At 31.9% G+C, this 19529-nt stretch overlaps 1 protein-coding gene across 6 annotated transcripts in view; it reads right to left on the reverse strand.

The window, feature by feature from the left end:
• LOC127858091 (uncharacterized) overlaps positions 1–19529 on the reverse strand; it is a 241560-nt gene that overhangs the window by 79602 nt on the left and 142429 nt on the right. The window lies entirely within an intron of this gene.

Consider the following 19529-nt stretch of genomic DNA (forward strand, 5'->3'; position numbering starts at 1 on the left):
AGGTATTGAAGCTTGTCATTAAATGCTTTAAATGCTTTATATTGATAAATTTAAACATTTGAACTATAAATCTCCAGTAAAAAACAAGAATACAATTAAAAAAAAGGAAAAAACGTAACCCTCAACAGGTTTCGAACCACTGACCCCTGGAGTCCTGGAGTAAAAAGCCTCTCGCCTAGACCACTCGACCATCCACGCTCACATTCAGAGCTTTTGTATTGTTTAGCTATATAAGCAATCCTCGTTGATTCCCAAAATATCGTATCGCGTCGATACGACGCTTTATCAGTTGGACGGCCCCTTTAAGCAGTCATTAAAATCGTTTATTTTAGGTCCTAGATTTTTGTGTATGTTAAGGTGTGTTTTGTTATAAAAGTTTATTCCTAGGGTTTTTGTGCCATCTGATGTCCAAATAAAGGGTTTATAATTGGCAATATTTTGTACATAATTGTGATAAGGAACCTACTTTCATAATCGTAATTGTTTTTGAGGTGTTAAGATTATGCCTGATATTCTACCAAAGTTTGCAATCGTGTCAATTAAGTTTATAAAAAATGACTGTGTTCCATTATTAAAAAATGTTGCATCATCTGCAAAAAATGTTGGATTGATTTCTACATTATCAATTTTTATGCCACATATGTCATCATTTTTATCAATACAATTTGATAGTAGTTCAAGACAAATTATGAATAATGAAGTAGAGAGGGGACATCCTTGTCTGACTCCTTGTTTATTTGAAACGATTCTAAAAGATGCCAATTATTTATTACCATGCTAGTTATGTCTTTGTAAAAAACTTTTATCCATTGTATAAGGTCGTTACCAAAACTAAAGTGTTGTAAGCACTTAGTGATCAATGAATGGTTTAAACTATCAAAAGCTTTTTCGAAATCTGAAAAGAATTACAGACCTGGTTTATTATTATGTTCTTTAATGTCGAATATAAGTCTAACGTTTTCTCCTATGTATCTATCCTTCATGAAACCTTACTGGACGTTGCTAATTATTTTTGGTAGAGTATTTTTAATTCTGCTTCATATAGCTTTTGTGGCAATTGTGTAGTGGGTATTTAATAGGCTAATAGGTCGCCAATTTTGTAGATTGTATATATATTTTCCTTGCTTTGGTAACAGTGTTATAATTCCCTGTTTTTGAAGTGCTGTTAATTCGCCAGTTTCAAATGAATAGTTTAATGACTTAATCAGATATTGTTGTATTGTGTTCCAAAATAATTTATAAAATTCAGTTGTAATACCGTCTGAACCTGGACTCTTGTTGTTTTGCATTTCTTAAAGAGCTTTGTTGCATTCATACTCTGTTAATTTTCCTTCGCAAGACAGTTTTCTTTGTTCTTCTAATGTTATTATTGGTATATTAAAGAATGAGTTGTTTTCTGTTTCAACAGGTTTAAAACTGTAGAGCTTTTCGAAAACAATGCGCTTCAGCTTTTAGTATTTCATCTTTGTCTACTTGTTATTGATGTGTTATTTATGTATAGCTTTTCTCAGCATTCTTTTTTTCCAGGTTTGCAAAATATGAAGAATTTCTTTCTCGCCTTCGATCTAAGAATGATACCATTTATTTTGCGTTCTCTCCAATGTGTTGTTTTTATCTTTAATAAGTTTAGTTATTTCAGCATTATTATTATTATTATTACTATTATTATTGTTGTTATTATTGTTATTAGTATTGCTGTTGCTTTGATTTTGATTACTTGTACTTGTATTTCCTTATTACATGTATACCTGGTATGTATGATTTTTTTTATAAAATCACATTTAACTTGCATTCCATACATGGATTACATTTTCTAACAATTTATTGTTTCCCCATACGTTTAATATTTGTGTGGTTGTATTTGTGATTCAAATCACATTTTCTTTTATAATTTGTTATCGTAAACGCACTTCCAAATACAAGTTACAAGTTTGTGCTTATTGACGCAATGGATAACACTAAATATTAATTGAGTAAACGGTCGGATATAGTGCACATTTTGAAGTGCTTATATGTAACATGCTTAGTCATATATAACTTTTTAACCAAATATATTTGGGGAAACATTCAAAACCAAGTAACTGCAGATTTAAATGTGATTTGTTGTCACAATTTCTGTAATATTATAAACGATCCTTAATATTCTAATGGGGATATATCTACTTAAGATGGAACATAAAGCCTACACATATTGTACAATAACATGTTTCAGTTCAACAGAGAACATCGCTATTTCAAACTTCCATATTTCGAACTTTTGTTATTGTCCCGAACGATTATCTCAATCATAAGTTCGTAATAAAACGTATCATAATGCACTATCTGATTTTCGTTCTTTTACAGCGGCGAGCACTCGTCGAACGTGCTGTAAATTATTTGCTTGAGCATTTTATAATTTATTTCTAAAAACATTTCTCGCGATACTACAACTGGGGTTGACAAGTGATTGTTTGAAATACAGCTAGAAAAAGGTTTCCGGAGTAATTGGTCGTTTTCGTGCCTTATTATCACGTAAGAGGCGTCTTTTCTTGTGTAACACATACATGAGATGGATGTTATTGGAAAACGAGTAGGGGAAAGTCGATAATTTTTAACTTGTTTTATTGTATGTTTATAAAGATAGATTCACACAACCAAGGTTGTAATTTTGCATTGAACACTCTTTTTTGTCGGGTCTTCCTGTATTGAACGACTGTAGTGTTAATGTTAAACCTATATGATGTTATTGCTAATAAGCTTTTTACAAAGACGAGATGTAGTTTATGCCTGTTTGACCATTATCCATCGCGACTAAGAAAGTTGCGTTTCTGCTGCACTAGTTTGTGTATAACCATTGCGTGGTACAAAAGTAATAAAATTGAAGTGTAAATTTTATTTTGCTATTTTAATCGAATTTCTTAATGAAACCGGTTCAAATCCAGACTTCTTTTGCATTAATCGTGCTGCGGACATTTCACTGTGTATTTGACAATAAATTTAGAGTGGCAACGAACAACTGTAAGAATGCATGTATATTATACAAAAAAATCGTAATTTTCAAGAACTTACACGTTTTCTATACTTTAAAATGGCATGCAAAAACATCTGCAAAACTAAACAGTTTAATCATAACAGATCTAGTTAATTCCTTTCTTATGCCAAAATGGTGTACTTCAAAGTTGTGACTTTAATATCGATTTTAGTTACCTGTTTCATTATATATACATCACTGGAAACTAAAAATATACTTGTAATCCAATAAGTATATGTTAAATCGTGTTGCATATGTTCGCTGAAGTCATAACTCTTATATCTGCTAATATAGTTGGATATGACAAAATAGTATATTTTTTTTATCAAACTTTTGCGAAACATGTAGATGGTATAAGTTCTGTTTTTAAACGTGAAGGTCTTCTTGATATGGTTCAAAAATGGTTTTATAATCAAACTACATTAACAAGTGTTAATACATTCACAGATGTAAGTATGCATTTTTAAAATTAAGGTATTGCAAAAAATTAACAGGAGCAATTTTATTATGGATATAGAGTTCTTACGTACTTAATAATGACTTGTAGCCATTTGTCCCCTATAAACCATTTTCAAAGTCATTTACCTAATGGTAGGCTGCGTATGTTATATGGATCTGATATGTGGGGCCTAGAAAATAATACGTTTGTAAAGCATACGTAAATTCTCACATGCATGCTTTTTCTAAATGTAAGCGATAATGTTTATAATGAGGAAGGTTTGAAATATAAAGGTCGATTTCCTTTATCTATAAAGGCGACACATGCTTTTTTAAATATAGGTTATGGTGACCTAGTGCATTTAGTGATCGTTACATACGATTGTTTTATGAATTACATCTTTATTATGATAGTATGGATCATACAAATTGGGCAAGCGCAACAATAGTACGACACTCGTTATATTGTAAAGGATTTGGTTGTTTTTGGGAAAAAAATGTTGATAACACAGAGCAGTTTCTTCGACAGTATGTCAATAGATTACCTATTGACATTCTGTACTATACGTTAAGTTAACACTGATTTCAAATTATTATTTTTTTACAATTTAACTGTTTTATGTACACATTTGTAAATGAACGCGGAACAAACTTGTTGTGCGTCACATGTAAATTCGGTATAATTACTAGCCTAGTATATTTGTGGTTACATTCAGCTTACATTGTGTTTTTCTGTACGGGGTATTTTACAATTCAATTAAAAGTCGTTGTATGAATAAATTATAGTTCTGAATGATTCTTTTGACTAATGTTTCTTTTTCAAAACACCGTCAAAATATTTATATTTATTTATTTATATTTATTTATTTATATTTTTATTGTAAAACACTTGTAAAATATGAATTCCACTTCGTTGTGGTATATCCATTGCGCTTTTACATCTCTAAACTCAATATATACATATCAAATATATAAGCAACTACAATTTGATTGAGTTATGTAATCTTTTGAGGTATTAATTCGTTTATAGAAAGAAATTGAGTTATTGTTTTGTATTCTTCTCTTAAACATTAGAGGCATGGTTCAAGTTCTTGAAATTGGTGACGAGGTCGTTTTAGATGACTTTGTGTTTGCATTGGTATTTAATCATGTCTTATATACTCACACACAAATAGTCAATAACTAAGTGTTCAAAAATAAGCGCGTCTCGGAGAGGGCATACTTTACTTTAAATACTCAAATCGTCGTATAATTACTAGGGATGGCAACGAATACCGATTTCGATATTCGAATATTCGGTCACCCTTCCGAACGAATATTCGGTCAACATCTGTTGGAAAAAAGTCAACTTTGTTTACCGTACCATTACTCCATGAATTCTACTTTCGTTTTTACCGGAAGTTCACCGGAAGTGACTAAATATTGACACAGCGTTGCCGTCGCTAATTCGAAGCTGATTTTTTTGATTACTTTTTAAGTTTTTATTGTTAAAATTGAATGAAAAAAACTGTTTTTAAACTATTAATATCGTACGTCAACAATAGAACGAGAAACATAATATTACATGACGACAAAATAATTACATGACAAAACAGTTATATCTACATATAATTAAAGCTGAACTTAAACGAATTATGTACATAGCCACAACACACTTTGAACCTGTTAAACAGACTAAACAGTCAGTCTTTTAAAGTTGCCACGTTTAAAAGACACTTGGATCGGCGACTTCTTATCGGATGATGTCGTGAAATACTTCCAAGCAGCGGAAGGCGTATGTGGCATTTTGCTTGGACAGATATTTACTTTATGCGTGTAACAATTATAATATTTTCAATTAAATGAGGGTGCAATACCAAAAATATTTCTTTAAGTATAATACCTGATTGAATATTGAGTAATTAATTAATGTTTGAACCATACGATACGCAAATACTCATTAGAGGTTGAGTAAATTATTTTCTAAAAGCTTTTTTGATTGGACAACGTGATTATAACCATACGATCTGTTTTGTTTTTCACACCAAGTCGGCTCTTTCTTTACTCATTTTATCTTTGATCATTTTAAATGTAATTCGAGTTATTAGATCAAGACGGGTCGGTGTTTTAATTGCCATACGGTCTTATTTGTTTTTTTTACACAAAGTTGGCTTTTCCTTTACTCATTTAATCTTTGATAATTTTAAATGTAATTCGAGTCATTGGATCAAGTGCAGGTCGGTGTTTTGATTGCAGACGCGATTTGCAACTATCATAATTTTGACACAAAGTGTCTGGCTTTGTTAGCGGGATTTATGACCGGTATACTGTCATCACCATAGCGACGCATTATCGCGCCAACCGGAATAAACATTATGACACGGGGAACAACTTTTTTGACAATGTTTGAAGCAAATTTTACGAATACAAAGTCTTTGAAATTACTCGATTTTTTATTTTTTCTTCCGAATATTCGATTCGGAAAACAGTATCCGAATATTCGGCCCGGGACCGAATATTCGGATATTTGTTGACATCCCTAATAATTACATAATATACTGTCCATTGTAATTGTCTTCTGAATTCAAAAATTGGCTCTGGTCTGAAGAAACAATATGCACTTATATTAAATAAGTAACTAGTATGTTTACCTCTTTAACTTTAATCCCATTTTCACCGCGACATTGACGGTATAACACGTTGTGGAATATACTTGCTTGTATTCAACACTGTGGAATATACCTGTCGCGTGCACGGACTACTTTTTAAATGACGTCATGCGATATGCGCTAAAATTAGGTCGATATTGTTTGGTTCATTGATCGAATTTTAATGTCACCCATTAGAAGAAAATGTGCATATTTTGCAGAAAAAAATATATATGACATATTCACCAAAAGAAATGTTGAAATAAAATATAAAATTACACGATTTTTGTTTTGTTATTTTTTTATTTATATTTACCACTGAATGATTTTTCATAAGAAACAAAGTCGACAAAACTTAAGCTTCAAAATTATACGACCTTCAACCAGGGACCTATACAAACAAATTGTATAGGTCCCTGTTTCAACCTTTAAATCTAGTCATATGACATAATTTTTCGCCATTCGTATAATGAATCAGCTGATTGATGGCGTCATAAAATGACATACTTATTGCGTCATTTTCCCCATTTTTTTTGACGATTTATTATAAACGCAACTTATTTCACATGTTTTCTACATGTACTGTATGTCGACATATCTGAATTGTCAATTGATCACATTTTCCTTCTTTCTTGTAATGTGCATTGTTTATAACCAAACCATATACTTTTGACATTTAACTTAAATATTAAGAATGTACAACAAGCCATACACATATCGCACAGTTCATGAATAATCTGCTATGTTTGCTTTCCTATTTAATTCACGTTAGGCATAGAGCTGTGTAAAGTATAAGATGGTAAAAATAGCACCACACTGGAATTGGGAACGTCCCATTTTGTACACGGGTATTTTCTACTCATTTATCTGTTGTGTACTGGAATGTTTCCCATTCTTTGTGTATTTATATATTAAATTATTTTCTCGTACAGTAAGGGCATTTACCAATGATAAATAAAACATTGTGCAAGTTTAAACATAATTATGTTTGTATGCAGAAATCTGCAAATGCAACCGAGTTTACCAACGGCTATTATTAGATAAACTGCTCCGGTTCATTTGAACAGCAGTAATGTAGAGCACATGACGTAGCGTGTGACGAAGAAGAAAGTTTATCGCGTTCATAAACTCATTTGAATACAGTGATAGAATGGCATAAGGGTCTTTATTTAAATATGCTGAAATAATTATTAAAGGGGCCTTTTCACAGATTTTGGCATTTTTTTAACTTATTCATTAAATGCTATATATTGATAAATGTAAACATTGGATCATAAAAGCTCCAGTAAAAAATCAAGAAAAAAATTAAAAAAGGGAAAAGAACATTGCCCGGAGCAGGTTTCGAACCAGTGACCCCTGGAGTCCTGCCAGAGTCCTGAAGTAAAAACGCTTTAGCCTACTGAGCTATTCCGCCGAGTACACATTCGTGACGTATTTTATACCTTATATAAGCAATCTTCGTAGTTTCACAAAATTTAACGACAAAAACAGAACTCTCCAAATTATTCAATCGTTTCGCGTTGCAACGCTTTATAATTTTTAGGTTTTAAAATCGTCAAAAGATGCATATAATGGCTATATTAGAGCATGGTTAATGTTCAGTAATACTGTTTCCTCACAAATATCATAACTAAAACGAAAACTTACGGATCTGAAACAACTTTTTTCAATTTTGTCAATTTACCAAAGCGTGAAAAGATCCCTTTAAAGACCCTAGAGGCAAAATCGTCAATTATTGAGTTAAATGGATTATTAGATGGATTTTAAAGGATTATTAAAGGTAAGATACTAGTTCTTACGTGTTTTGATTTTTGTTTGTACTTTTGTCGTTCCCTGTTCTCGGGGAAATGATTTTAACATGGGTGCCATTGATGCATCGGATCACACACGGCATACCCATAACATTATATAAAAAAAACACGTTCTGCGCGTCCTTAAATTCGTCGTCCGAAGTCGGAAAACGTATTGCCCTGTATATTTTGTAAAATAAAGTGTCAGTCGCTGCAATTGTCTGTTTACTCGTCAAAATTGTCAAGGTCGTCGATAGCTTAAGAAACTTCAGTGTACAGTTTATTTAGTATTGACAGACCTGTACAAAGTCGCGCCAGTAAAAAATCATAAAAAGCGACATTTAAAGTTATGGTAGCCAGAACTAGGTCGTTGATGGTGTACATGTATGTTGACATCGACAGGAGCAATCGCCGCCATATTGTATTTTGATCATTTTCTTTCGAAAATAAAATGAATTAGATCTATAGTAAAGTAAAATCTTTTCGCGGTCGTAATGTGTTAAAATTCGAATACTGCGTAAAATTGAATGTAGGCATATGGTGATATTTTTACTTGTTTTACAGTTTGTGTGTGAATTTTTTAAAGACTATTTTGCGTACCAGAACAAATACATGTATATCACTACGCATGGTTACATTTGTTAGATTTTAAGCGCTTTTATGACTGAATAAAAATTATTGTTAAGGTTATTAGATCTATTTATGTTAAATGTCACGTTGAAAAAAAAATCAAATGGGATAAATAGAATACTAGGATTAGCGTTGACTACAGAGAAGTTTATGTTGCGAGGCTTAGAACGCCGGAAGCGCGAGCCTTGGCGAGCCTTCTCTGTATTCAACGCTAACCTAGTATTCTCTATGTCTTCACTACAAAAACATCTACGGATGTTAGTATCTATATCAAGTTTACTGAAATATTATAACTATATTGCATCGTAAAATCTGTATTGTTTCGAAATGATTAACAGTGACAGGATATGTTGAGTCATGCGAATTCTAATGATATACCACTATATATAATGTTTAAAATAATTACTTTTAATTATTTTGCCGTCTTTTCAGGTGGTTCTGTTATTAATATGTACACCTTTCTCCCTCAAGAATATCATAATGTTTATTAAATTATATTCACTGCCTGGTCCGTACATGTGTTTTATATTTTGTGTATGGGTCGGACCCTTCATTTATAACAAATTAGTTTGAAAGTTGAAAGCTGTTTATTTTAATTAAATTAAAAATTAACAGATTACCAAGGACCGTGGATATTTTGTTATCGACCAATCAAAAACACCAGCGAACACAAAATTAGCAAACATTAAGAATCACTGGAGGCCGTATATGTCTGTTACATTTCAATTCTGGCTACTTGATTCTCAAAATGCTACGCCATGGTCGGGTTTCTGTCTTTTCTCGCATTCACATCTTTTTTCTACACTTGCCGCTTTCAATTTCGACTCAATTAAGTTAGTACGTAGAGGGTGTACGGCCATGTCATTCAAGTCACTAAATGCTATTATGCGTATTTTTCGACAATCCTTTTTTAAAGGTTTTTTTGTCAACACATTTTATTACAAGACATCAACAGAGGGGGTAATCACGTGATTATCAAGATGCGACGTCCATGCCGAGGCAGGTAGTTTTCGCCGTTTTATACCCTTTATTGCTTGTATTAATTTCTCGCTGCAAAATTTCTTCGCGGGATGGCTTAATTTGGGCTCCACTAAGAGAGTTTGCGGGAAGTAAAGTCGAGATATAAAGCGAATTTAAATACGAAATAAACGCTAATTACATTTGTACTGATATGGCTGGAAAGTGAGCGTCATTTAAAAATGAACAAAAGTAATAAAGGGTTTAAAATGGCGAACAATAACTGTATCGGCATGGCCGTCGCCATCTTAATTATCACGTGATTACCCCCTCTGTACACAACACATATAAATATATAGAATACATATAAAGAAGGGAACATAACACAAAACCGCAATGCACTCAGAAATGAAAAAGATGCATTTGGCACACATTGAAAGTTATTAATATAATTGAAGTGAAAGCCTTGATGTTAGTGGAAAATGTCTTTACTATACAGATGTTTTAAAGGCTTCAAGATTAGAAACATTATTAAAAGCCTATGAATTATGTTTTCCTACATACTAGTTTTTTTTTTGTAATTGAACTATTTAGCAAAATAATCTGTTTTAAAAGTGTCCTGTATATATTGCTTGCAACTCACATTAACACAAGTAATAACTTCACGATGAAGAGTAGAATATTGTATCTGTTTTAGATTACACAAAATAACAGTACAAGGAAAAAGATGTTTGGAGTCAATATAAACAATAAAGTTTACAAACTTAGTGTAAAGTGAAAATAAGATTTAATATTTTACACTTCCGGAAATTATTACATCATATAATTACTTATCAACTATGAGAACAAGGCATTTGACTGCATTGAGTGGGAAAACGTTTAAGAAAAAAAGAAACAAGACATTCTCCAGTATGTATAAACACTAACAGATGAACAAGGCATATAAATGTTATCATATATATATAATATGATGCTTTATAACACATAGATCATACATTTAATTTATTTTCATATTACAAACGGTACGGTATAAGTAGTAATTATACAAATTTATACAAACTACAAAAATAATAAAAAATAAAATACTAAGTTTGTGAGACAAAAGCATTCAACAATTCAAACTCACTGGCAAAATATTCTAAAAAACGTTTCACAATTTATATTTAAGTTTGTAATCATATTAATACTTTGATCATATATTGGCTCCTGTTATACTTGATATGCATTTATTTATTTTTCACTTGTCCACCTATAGCTTAACAAACAAAATAACATTCGTTATGGGAATATCAGACTTTGTTGAATAGCCAAGACAAATAATTGCCTTATTCATGAAAGGAAAGGATTTCACTGGTAATATCTCATTAGGTATTGCTTTAGATATATGCCGTTTCCAGAAAAAAATATTCTAAACTGTCCTCACTTAGTTTGCAAAAATGAACATAATGGACCTTAAGTAATTGTTATTATATTTAAAGGAATATTTGTTCCACATATGCTGTGAATTATTCTACATTTGAACATCTGAACCTTAATATTATTGGTTATTAAAAACGGTACTTCAAATATGCAATATTCTTATTTTCTAACAGAGTTGCTGAATGTAAACATGAACCACCATTATTGTCTGTGACCAATACATATACTATCTAGGTAAATGAATCAACTACATCATAATTAATAGAACGTAATAAACACCAGCAGGAAATTTGTTTAAAGCATCTCAACACAAAAAACTTCGCATCGCACACTAACTCACATATAAAGGAATTATATGTAAAAATAACTTCTCCTCCCATAAGCGAAAACAAAATGCATTACATACTAGTTGCCGCCCTCCAGGGCTTCAAAAATATATGCAAAAAGCCGATTGACTCCAAACTTCTCCCGTGTTGTACTGACATAAACGAAACATGTTTGTTTTTTCATTTAATTTTTTTAATAGATTAAAAAAAAAAAAGAGAACTATTAATGACAATTGTATTCCACAAGCATGCATGCGAGTTTTAGGATTGAGGATCGTACTTGTCTTTGTATTATATTTAAGTTTAATTTTAAAGGTGTGTTTCAGATTTTGATTGGATAGAAATCAGGACAAGTATTACGCTTGGTAAATGTCGGGAAGGAGTACATTTAACAGATTCATCATAACAAGCGAACATATGACGGTTAAAGATTATCCTGTTTCTCCATCCCGTAACAAAAACGTATTTTGTATCGATCCAAAATATAATTATCATTACGTACATGATAAAGTAAACAATATTAAAACACTCAGATCGGTATACAATGATTATATCAAAAGTTAATAATGTTTTTAATAATGTTTAATTCAGTATTCTTAAATCATTGTGGCTGTATTTTCTTTCTCCACTCCTCAGTCTTAAATTTAAATGGACGTTTCACAAACTGGATCAGTTTTGCACTTCTTAATCAATCTTTTCGCAAACGGAATGTCCGAACAGAACTGCACCTTTAAGAAGTGATTTTTCTCCACGAGCACTCCTGATCCGCATTTGTGGGAGGGCCTGTCGCAATGCATCTTGGAAATATTTTGTTTCAGAAAATTCACCGATTGCAAAGATGGAACTGATTCCCGTTTTGGATGATACGATGGATAGACAGTCAATTATTTTTTTAAGGGGCTCATCGAATATATTTTTGAAAATTGTTTTACTGACCAACAGCTTATTACCTTTAACTGATACGCCATCCTTGTATTTGGAATTTTGAATTTGTTCCTTTAAACTTCTTCCACAGCGTTCTTGAACTTGCGTGAAAAACATCACCGGTAGTTTCAAAGTAAGCCGACGTTTTCCCGGTAAACTTGTCATTTTCTTTCTCATTTCGATATACCTAAGTCGACGTTTTCTCGTTTCGATATACTTAACAATTTTATTAAATTCTTCCAGATAATTTTCTTTGAACAACTTCATTATTTCAAATCCTGAATCGACATCCAAAAAAAGTTAAAACTTACGTCAACTCTTACCGTAAATATACCAACAAAATATCAAAATAATAAGAATAATACATCAGAACACAGATTATTGGAACGTCCAATTTATAGGTTTAAATTGTTAGATGTATATACCTGCCAAAGAATCAAATAGATTTTCAAAGGCTTCATTGATCATTTGCCCCCTAAAGCCTCTGATGAAGTCTGTCTGTACCAAGATGAATTTATATTCTGAGGATATGTTTATGACAGCAATTCCGATCTTTTCAGCTGAAAAATATCCAATGATTATCAGTTATGTCGTTCAAAATGAATGTGTTTGATGATTCAGACTGACGCATCAAAATGCAAATGCCAAATGACCAGGTCTGCAATTACATCGATGTAAAGGATATCACTGAAACATGGATTCTACATGTACCTCCAGCATCACACACAATGTGACGTGTTCCGCTTCTTTTTTGCATTAGTATGTCTACTGGTGGAAAGAAATAAACGATTGCCTCTGTTTCCATTACAACACTCAGATGAAAAAAAATTCATTTTCATATTCATTTTTGTTTGCATTTCAAAACTTAGACAGTTATATTTGCGAATATGCAATATATATACTTAAGGAAAACAATACTAATCCATATTAATCATTATACAACAGCAATTGAACAGGCATGAACTATGTATTTACTTACCACAAACAAATTATTTGAATGTAAATAATATAAGTTCTTGTTTCAAAACTCAATGCCTTACTTAGACAATAACGAACACTGTTGTTTTCTATTGATTGAAGGAGTGACCTGATACTGAAATCTACTTTCTCGGTTTGCAATCCTAAATTAGGTCAAATTGTGTGACATGTATATAGTAAAGGTTACAATAGTAAGAAAAATAAACCTGGATATTGGCCTATCCTTTGAAAAACACACACGATAAAACCGTATAGTACGGTCTCGATACCAGGTATCTATAATCAAATTTAATTCAAGTAGATAAAATCGTTACAGTTAACTGCCAGTATTACCTGAGCCCGTCCAGGCAGAACGTTTGACATACTTCAATATATGAAAGAAAATCCATATGGTCATACTAAGATGATTTTATTGTTGAAACAATATTGCTAAAAATAATAAAATCAGATTGTTTGATTGTTAAGATTTACCTGTACGGCTGCCATTATCATAAATGTCTCCGCACTTTCCTGGCTGGGTGGAACTGTAAATACCCAGTATATGGCTTTTTTTTATCGAAGCGACTTTCGTCAATTTTTGCTTTTTTACGAGTCATGAATTTGAATTTTATTTGTCTTATTGTTGTTGAAACCACTTGTAATGCATTCAGTGTTTTTCCATCTGCATCTTCCAGCTTCGTATCTTCTCCAATGATTTTCTATCATTTTAAAACATTTTAAACATTTTGAAGATTGCTATCGCATTATTATTTCACGTGTGGTAAAATAATAAAATACTAATGTAGAGGAAAAAAATGCATTTGTATACAGTGTATGTATTTTTCAGCATTATAGCGATCACGGTGATTGGTTTAGCCTCTCGAACATCTCCAGGATGGAATTAGCTATTAAAGATGTATAACTATAAGGAATTTAATGAACACTCTACATGCTTTTTTATAGACACAAAGGGTTTCTAACCGATCCTTCGATATACATTTCAGAGAAATACCAACACGGTTTTGCTTTTTGTTTCGCAAAACTTATTAGGATGACTTTCAATCTATATTTCTGGCAGTTTTGTGTTCGCTTGTCGGGCAACAGATTGTGAAAATATACCAAGTTTCGTAAAAAAAATAAGACTGGTTTAATGTTATAATATGTAACCAGGTTCTGTATTGTTGAATAATATTGCATTGTTAGTAAAACACACTCCCTTAAAGTTGTTTGTTAATATCGCTTGCTAACAACTTAGGTATATTCGCGCGTATCAAAATCGATACTTGATTTAGTAAGATTCATTAAATAAATATCTCTAAAAATTATCCGTCCAAAAGAAATACCGCTTTCAATAGCCTGAGCGTAATTTGTCAAAGTATGCATACTAGTTATTTGGTGAAATATTTGACACTCTTAATAACAGCGAGTTTCTCTTATTAATAAGACAATAAACTGCTAATGAAGCAAAATCTATTTAAACGCGAATGCATGGAAATACTATATCGACTCTTTTTTCCGTTCGACGTTTTTTCGAAATACTATCAGTTTATATTAAATTCAAGTTTTTTTAGTGTGAAATCTGTGATAATGGTGTTAAGTTTATCTTAGAGACTACGAAATCAAATGCAACTTGTGCACTTTGTCCACTTCAAAACCAAGTTCAAATACATTTAATTATTGCAAATAGTGACCGTTAACGATATTATATAGCTTGGTTTTGGGAGAATATGTGCCTTTATGGATTTATTTCAGGTTTTTTTTAACACAATTAGTACAAAATTATGTATAAGATATGAACACTCTTTTTATGTATTATTCTTCACACAAAAAATCGTTATGCGGATCAGGTGCTTCTTGATATCATTAGAGAATAGTTACAAATCATGACATATAAAATATGCGATAATTACATGGTAAATTAAATTGAAGAATCATCATAACAAATAATTTATCTTACAAACGCGTTAAACCATTGCGAAAGTATTTAAATATAGTCCTTTATTTAATTAATCAGCTAAATAGCTTGATGTAACACGTAATAACACAGTGTGAAGACATTTTTGTTGTTTCAGTCCTCAGTTACAGCAGTGCGGATCATTTATCGCAAAACGCAAGTTAAATTTAAAAGAAAAAATGAGAATATAAATTCGGTTTACTTGCGATTTTTTAAATAAAATTATTGAAAATTCACAAGATAAAAAAAGGCTACCCGAGGGACGATGAGATGAAGTTATTTAAGTATCAGTTAAAAAACGTCTTGTGCACAAGATTTCAGTTTCAAGCAGCAGGTAATAAAAAATTCAGATCTTCGCAATGCCTCGCATAAGGAAGTCGTAATTCAAATAACTAAGATTTTGTATACATAAAAGCAGAAATGTATAGCATGTAGGATTGTTCACGATTATCTATATTTTAGAAAGAAAATGAAAAACAATGGTCAATTTGACTAAACTGTTTTTAGACATGTATGCAATATGTAATAAAACTGTACATGTACGTGAATCTAGTACATCATGGAACTTGAAAGTATATTGGTTTAGAGGTAGTAGAAATAATACTGTTAAAACTAATATAACGCACTAATATGACGCATTTGGGGGATGGTATTATGCTATTTTTATGCAAATTAAATCTTTTATTTATTTTTTTAAATTAATCGAATTTGTATATTTATCACTAAATAAATCGTTTTCTTTGCTCGTTTACATTATTATTATTATTAAATATTACCAAGTGTGTTTTATGAAATAGCAACATACGTGTAAAACAATACCAGATGAATTAACCATACCTCTCTACTGTATAACTGCAGCATGAAGTCTCTAAACATATACCGTTCTTTGTGAATATTGTTGGAAACCAGGTTTGAGTACATTTGTTCTGCTTCGTCACCGAATGCCTCAAAGGTTTTACCATCCGCCTTAATCAACACATTGGTTTTTTCTGTTGTCAATTGTAATATGAAACGGATTCAACTAATACATGTACACGCTTTTGTGGAAAAAAGAGAAATTGCAATAATACCATTTACCTTTTTAAAATAATAACGTTATTGCAAATATAATAATCGGCCATGGTACCTTTCTTCGAAATACCTCCATTCCAATTCACAGTTTTGATACGCGTTGGGTTTGATGTCATAGAAAATGCTAGCTCAGTAAATTCAGCACCAATATGTATAGCAGCAACCACATGTACATTATTACGTGACTCATATGCGTCTGAAATGCTGTTCTTGGCAAAAAGAACACGAGTTTTTTCTTTAGTTCTTTCCATCAAAGCCTTATTTACCTGAAAGAAAAAAAAATACATAACATTTTAATGTTTTATTACACAATTGAAAGCATTACCCAATGTCATATCGAGATTAATGCCTCTGTACGTCTTCAAAACAAACTTATATAAAGCATTCTAAGTTATTCGATGATTCTTTACCACATCATTTTGTGAAAATTGTCTAAAAAGCAATAATAATGTAATATATAAAAGGCAATGTTGAACTACTAACATACCATAGGAACCTTTAAAGTAAGAAACAATACTTTCAGTCCATAGAGCTTGGATGACCCCTCCCGCTTCACATTTGTCTCAAAAATCCGTTTATGACCAACACAATTTGCTGATAGCCAAATTAGACGTTTGACTTCTAAGTGTGAACTTCACATTTGAGGTGCTTAGACATGTGATATACGCGACATTCAGCTAGTCTCATAATGTAAGTCATGTGTGGTAAATTGTCTTAAAATTTAATCAATGACAGAAAAAGTCATAATGATAGACTCACACCCCATAAATCAGGCAATTATCTGAAAGCGTCTTGGGAAAACATCAAGAAAAGTGTTAGTTTAGAGAAAACTATGTTCCAAGGCCTGTAACTTTCTCAATGGATCAGAACACAACGCAAACTTGGACTGTAGGTCATGTATTAAGACTCGCACACCACATGTAAGGTCAGTATCTGAAAGCGGTTAGAAAAAAATAGGAGCAGTTGTTTTTTTAAAGAAAATTTGTAAGTCAAAGGCCCGTAACTTCGTCAAAATAAATGGACCGAAACGAAACTGGCACTTGATTTGCAAGTCATGTATGAAGACTCAACACCACAAATTCAGTTTAGTATATGCATTCGTTTAGGAAAAGACGTCTTGACAACTGTTATTCTAGAGACAATTTTGAAGTAAAGGACTCGTAACTTCGCCAAAAATCAATAAACCAGAATGAAACTCGAATTTGATGCGTTAGTCATGCAGTGAGACTCACACACCAACAATCAAGTATCTGTAGGCTAAACGCCCGGGAAAAAAAGTCCGGAAACGGAATGCCGGACGGATAGAACGACGGTAAGAAATTCCGACGTCTTCAAACCTTCTTACGGAGGCAACAATGGTAAATATTAAATAATAAGTGCAAACACCACTTTATCGGCACATAAAATTATAAACTAAACTTAATTTAAGCGTATTCAAGAAAAATAATTCTAACCTGCTCCCGCAGCGATCTGGATGCTTTTTACTTTGGTAAAGATTTTAAGCCCCCCAAAGAGTGTTCACAATTTTGATGATGATACGATTCAAACTAATTTCAGTTAAAAGGACATCTATGTAAAATTTGCCACTTTCCATAAGTAAAGTGAAATTGAGAAGTGTTATCACGTGATCTGAAAGTTTGATGATTTGGACCGAAAATGTATGACCAAAATCCTTATCTCTAAGTTTCATAATGATCCAATTTTAAATGTTTGATATACTGAGCAAAAATGTTGATTAACCCATTTTGTTAATATAATGGCTATTTCTCAAAAGTTCTTGAAGTTAACTGGATGATTATAAAACTTGGTCAGGATAGTATGCTCAAAAAGATCAGTCAGTAACCTGTTTTTCTGTTTATCATACCTCTACGTCCCCGATTAAAAAAATAAATAAAACAATCGCTAAAAAGCTGTATTGTTAGCGGGAAAGAATAAGATTTTGTCGTTTGACGTATTAATAATGATTTCACGAGCACTTGCGCTTAATATTTGTAATACATGTTTTTTGCTGTTTGTGTTTCATTTTGTGTTTAAAATATATTACCACTCTGTATCAAATTGTTCGTGTTGTTGATTGTGATTCGATCTTACTAAAAATGATTACTTTATTACCTTATAGTTGATTCCGAGTAATTGTAGCTACATTGTATCCCACATTGATACCTTGTGGGATGTAAATTGCATAAAAAAAGATATGCTCAAATCAATTTCTTTATGAAAATGATGCACGAGTTTAAGAAATTATTTATTGTCGAGAAAGGCACTTTTCCAATGTTTTGTTATTGTAAAAGAAGAGACGGGGTTTGTTACTCGGGTATTTTCATTTCCGACCTTTAAAACATTTTATCATTCTTATATAGATGTCATCTGTACAATGAAACCCGTGATAGTGTTCTGTCTGTTGTGCATTTTGTGGACTTTGATATATGTATAGAATTGATACATATTTTGTTTTGAGCTTTGTTGTGTAATTAATAATCCTTTGTTCGTCCAAAACGTGTAAAGCCAACTATAAATTTGGCTTTAAAACTTTATAATCTCAAAGACATAGACTACCACAGATTATTCTTAAAAATTATATTTACCGTTTCAATGGGTGAATCAGTTACAGTTGCTAACTTCTGAAGCTGAACATTCATAATCATACATTCATCCTGCAATTTGGCTTCTGCTCCAATAAGTTTCTTAAGAGAGTCGCTGTAAACACAGTTTAAAGTAAACACAAGGGTTAATACGAAGACATCCTTTCGTAGAACATATTCAACACGTACAGTTGGAACGGTTTTCAGTGTCGTGGAGTGAAAAGTTATGACTCGAGAGTTAAAATTATCTGTTACATAACAACTATCAAAACCATGAGGTTTATTATTTCAAAGAATATGTTGTTTAAAGTTTGTATTACTCTATGTGTCTCAATAAACCATTTGACTCCGGGAATGGCCAGTTTTGTCCACAGCATGATTTTTTCAACACCTTTGTGAATGACCTCAGTGTGATGTTACACACCAAATATTAAACTTGACTTGAACTTTCGAGAAGAAAATGTGTTACGTTATTTTGCTTATAATTTCATTGTAATCAAAATCTTGCTGATAAATTTTTAGCTCGAATGGGACATCGCTGAAGAAAGTTGTTTACAAAGTCTAATTGCACATGCACAACTGAATATCATTATTTGAAAGCAGGGGTGAATGTTGTCAGTTTTGTTGTAATATTGTAAACGGTCAGTCGGACGGACGTTGTTAATTCAGTTCTCCCCTCTATACCTTATTTCAGTCATTTCATAAAGAGATAACATAGCGAAAACGCTTGGATATATAGAATATGTGGTAAGTGTTAAATAACATGCTTATCATGCTCAGGATTACAATGAACGAAATCGCTAATATTGCTCGTTCTTCATGCGCTCCTGCTTTGCTAAATTCA

This window comes from Dreissena polymorpha, chromosome 14 (assembly GCF_020536995.1).
Source record: "Dreissena polymorpha isolate Duluth1 chromosome 14, UMN_Dpol_1.0, whole genome shotgun sequence".
Lineage (NCBI taxonomy): Eukaryota > Metazoa > Mollusca > Bivalvia > Myida > Dreissenidae > Dreissena > Dreissena polymorpha.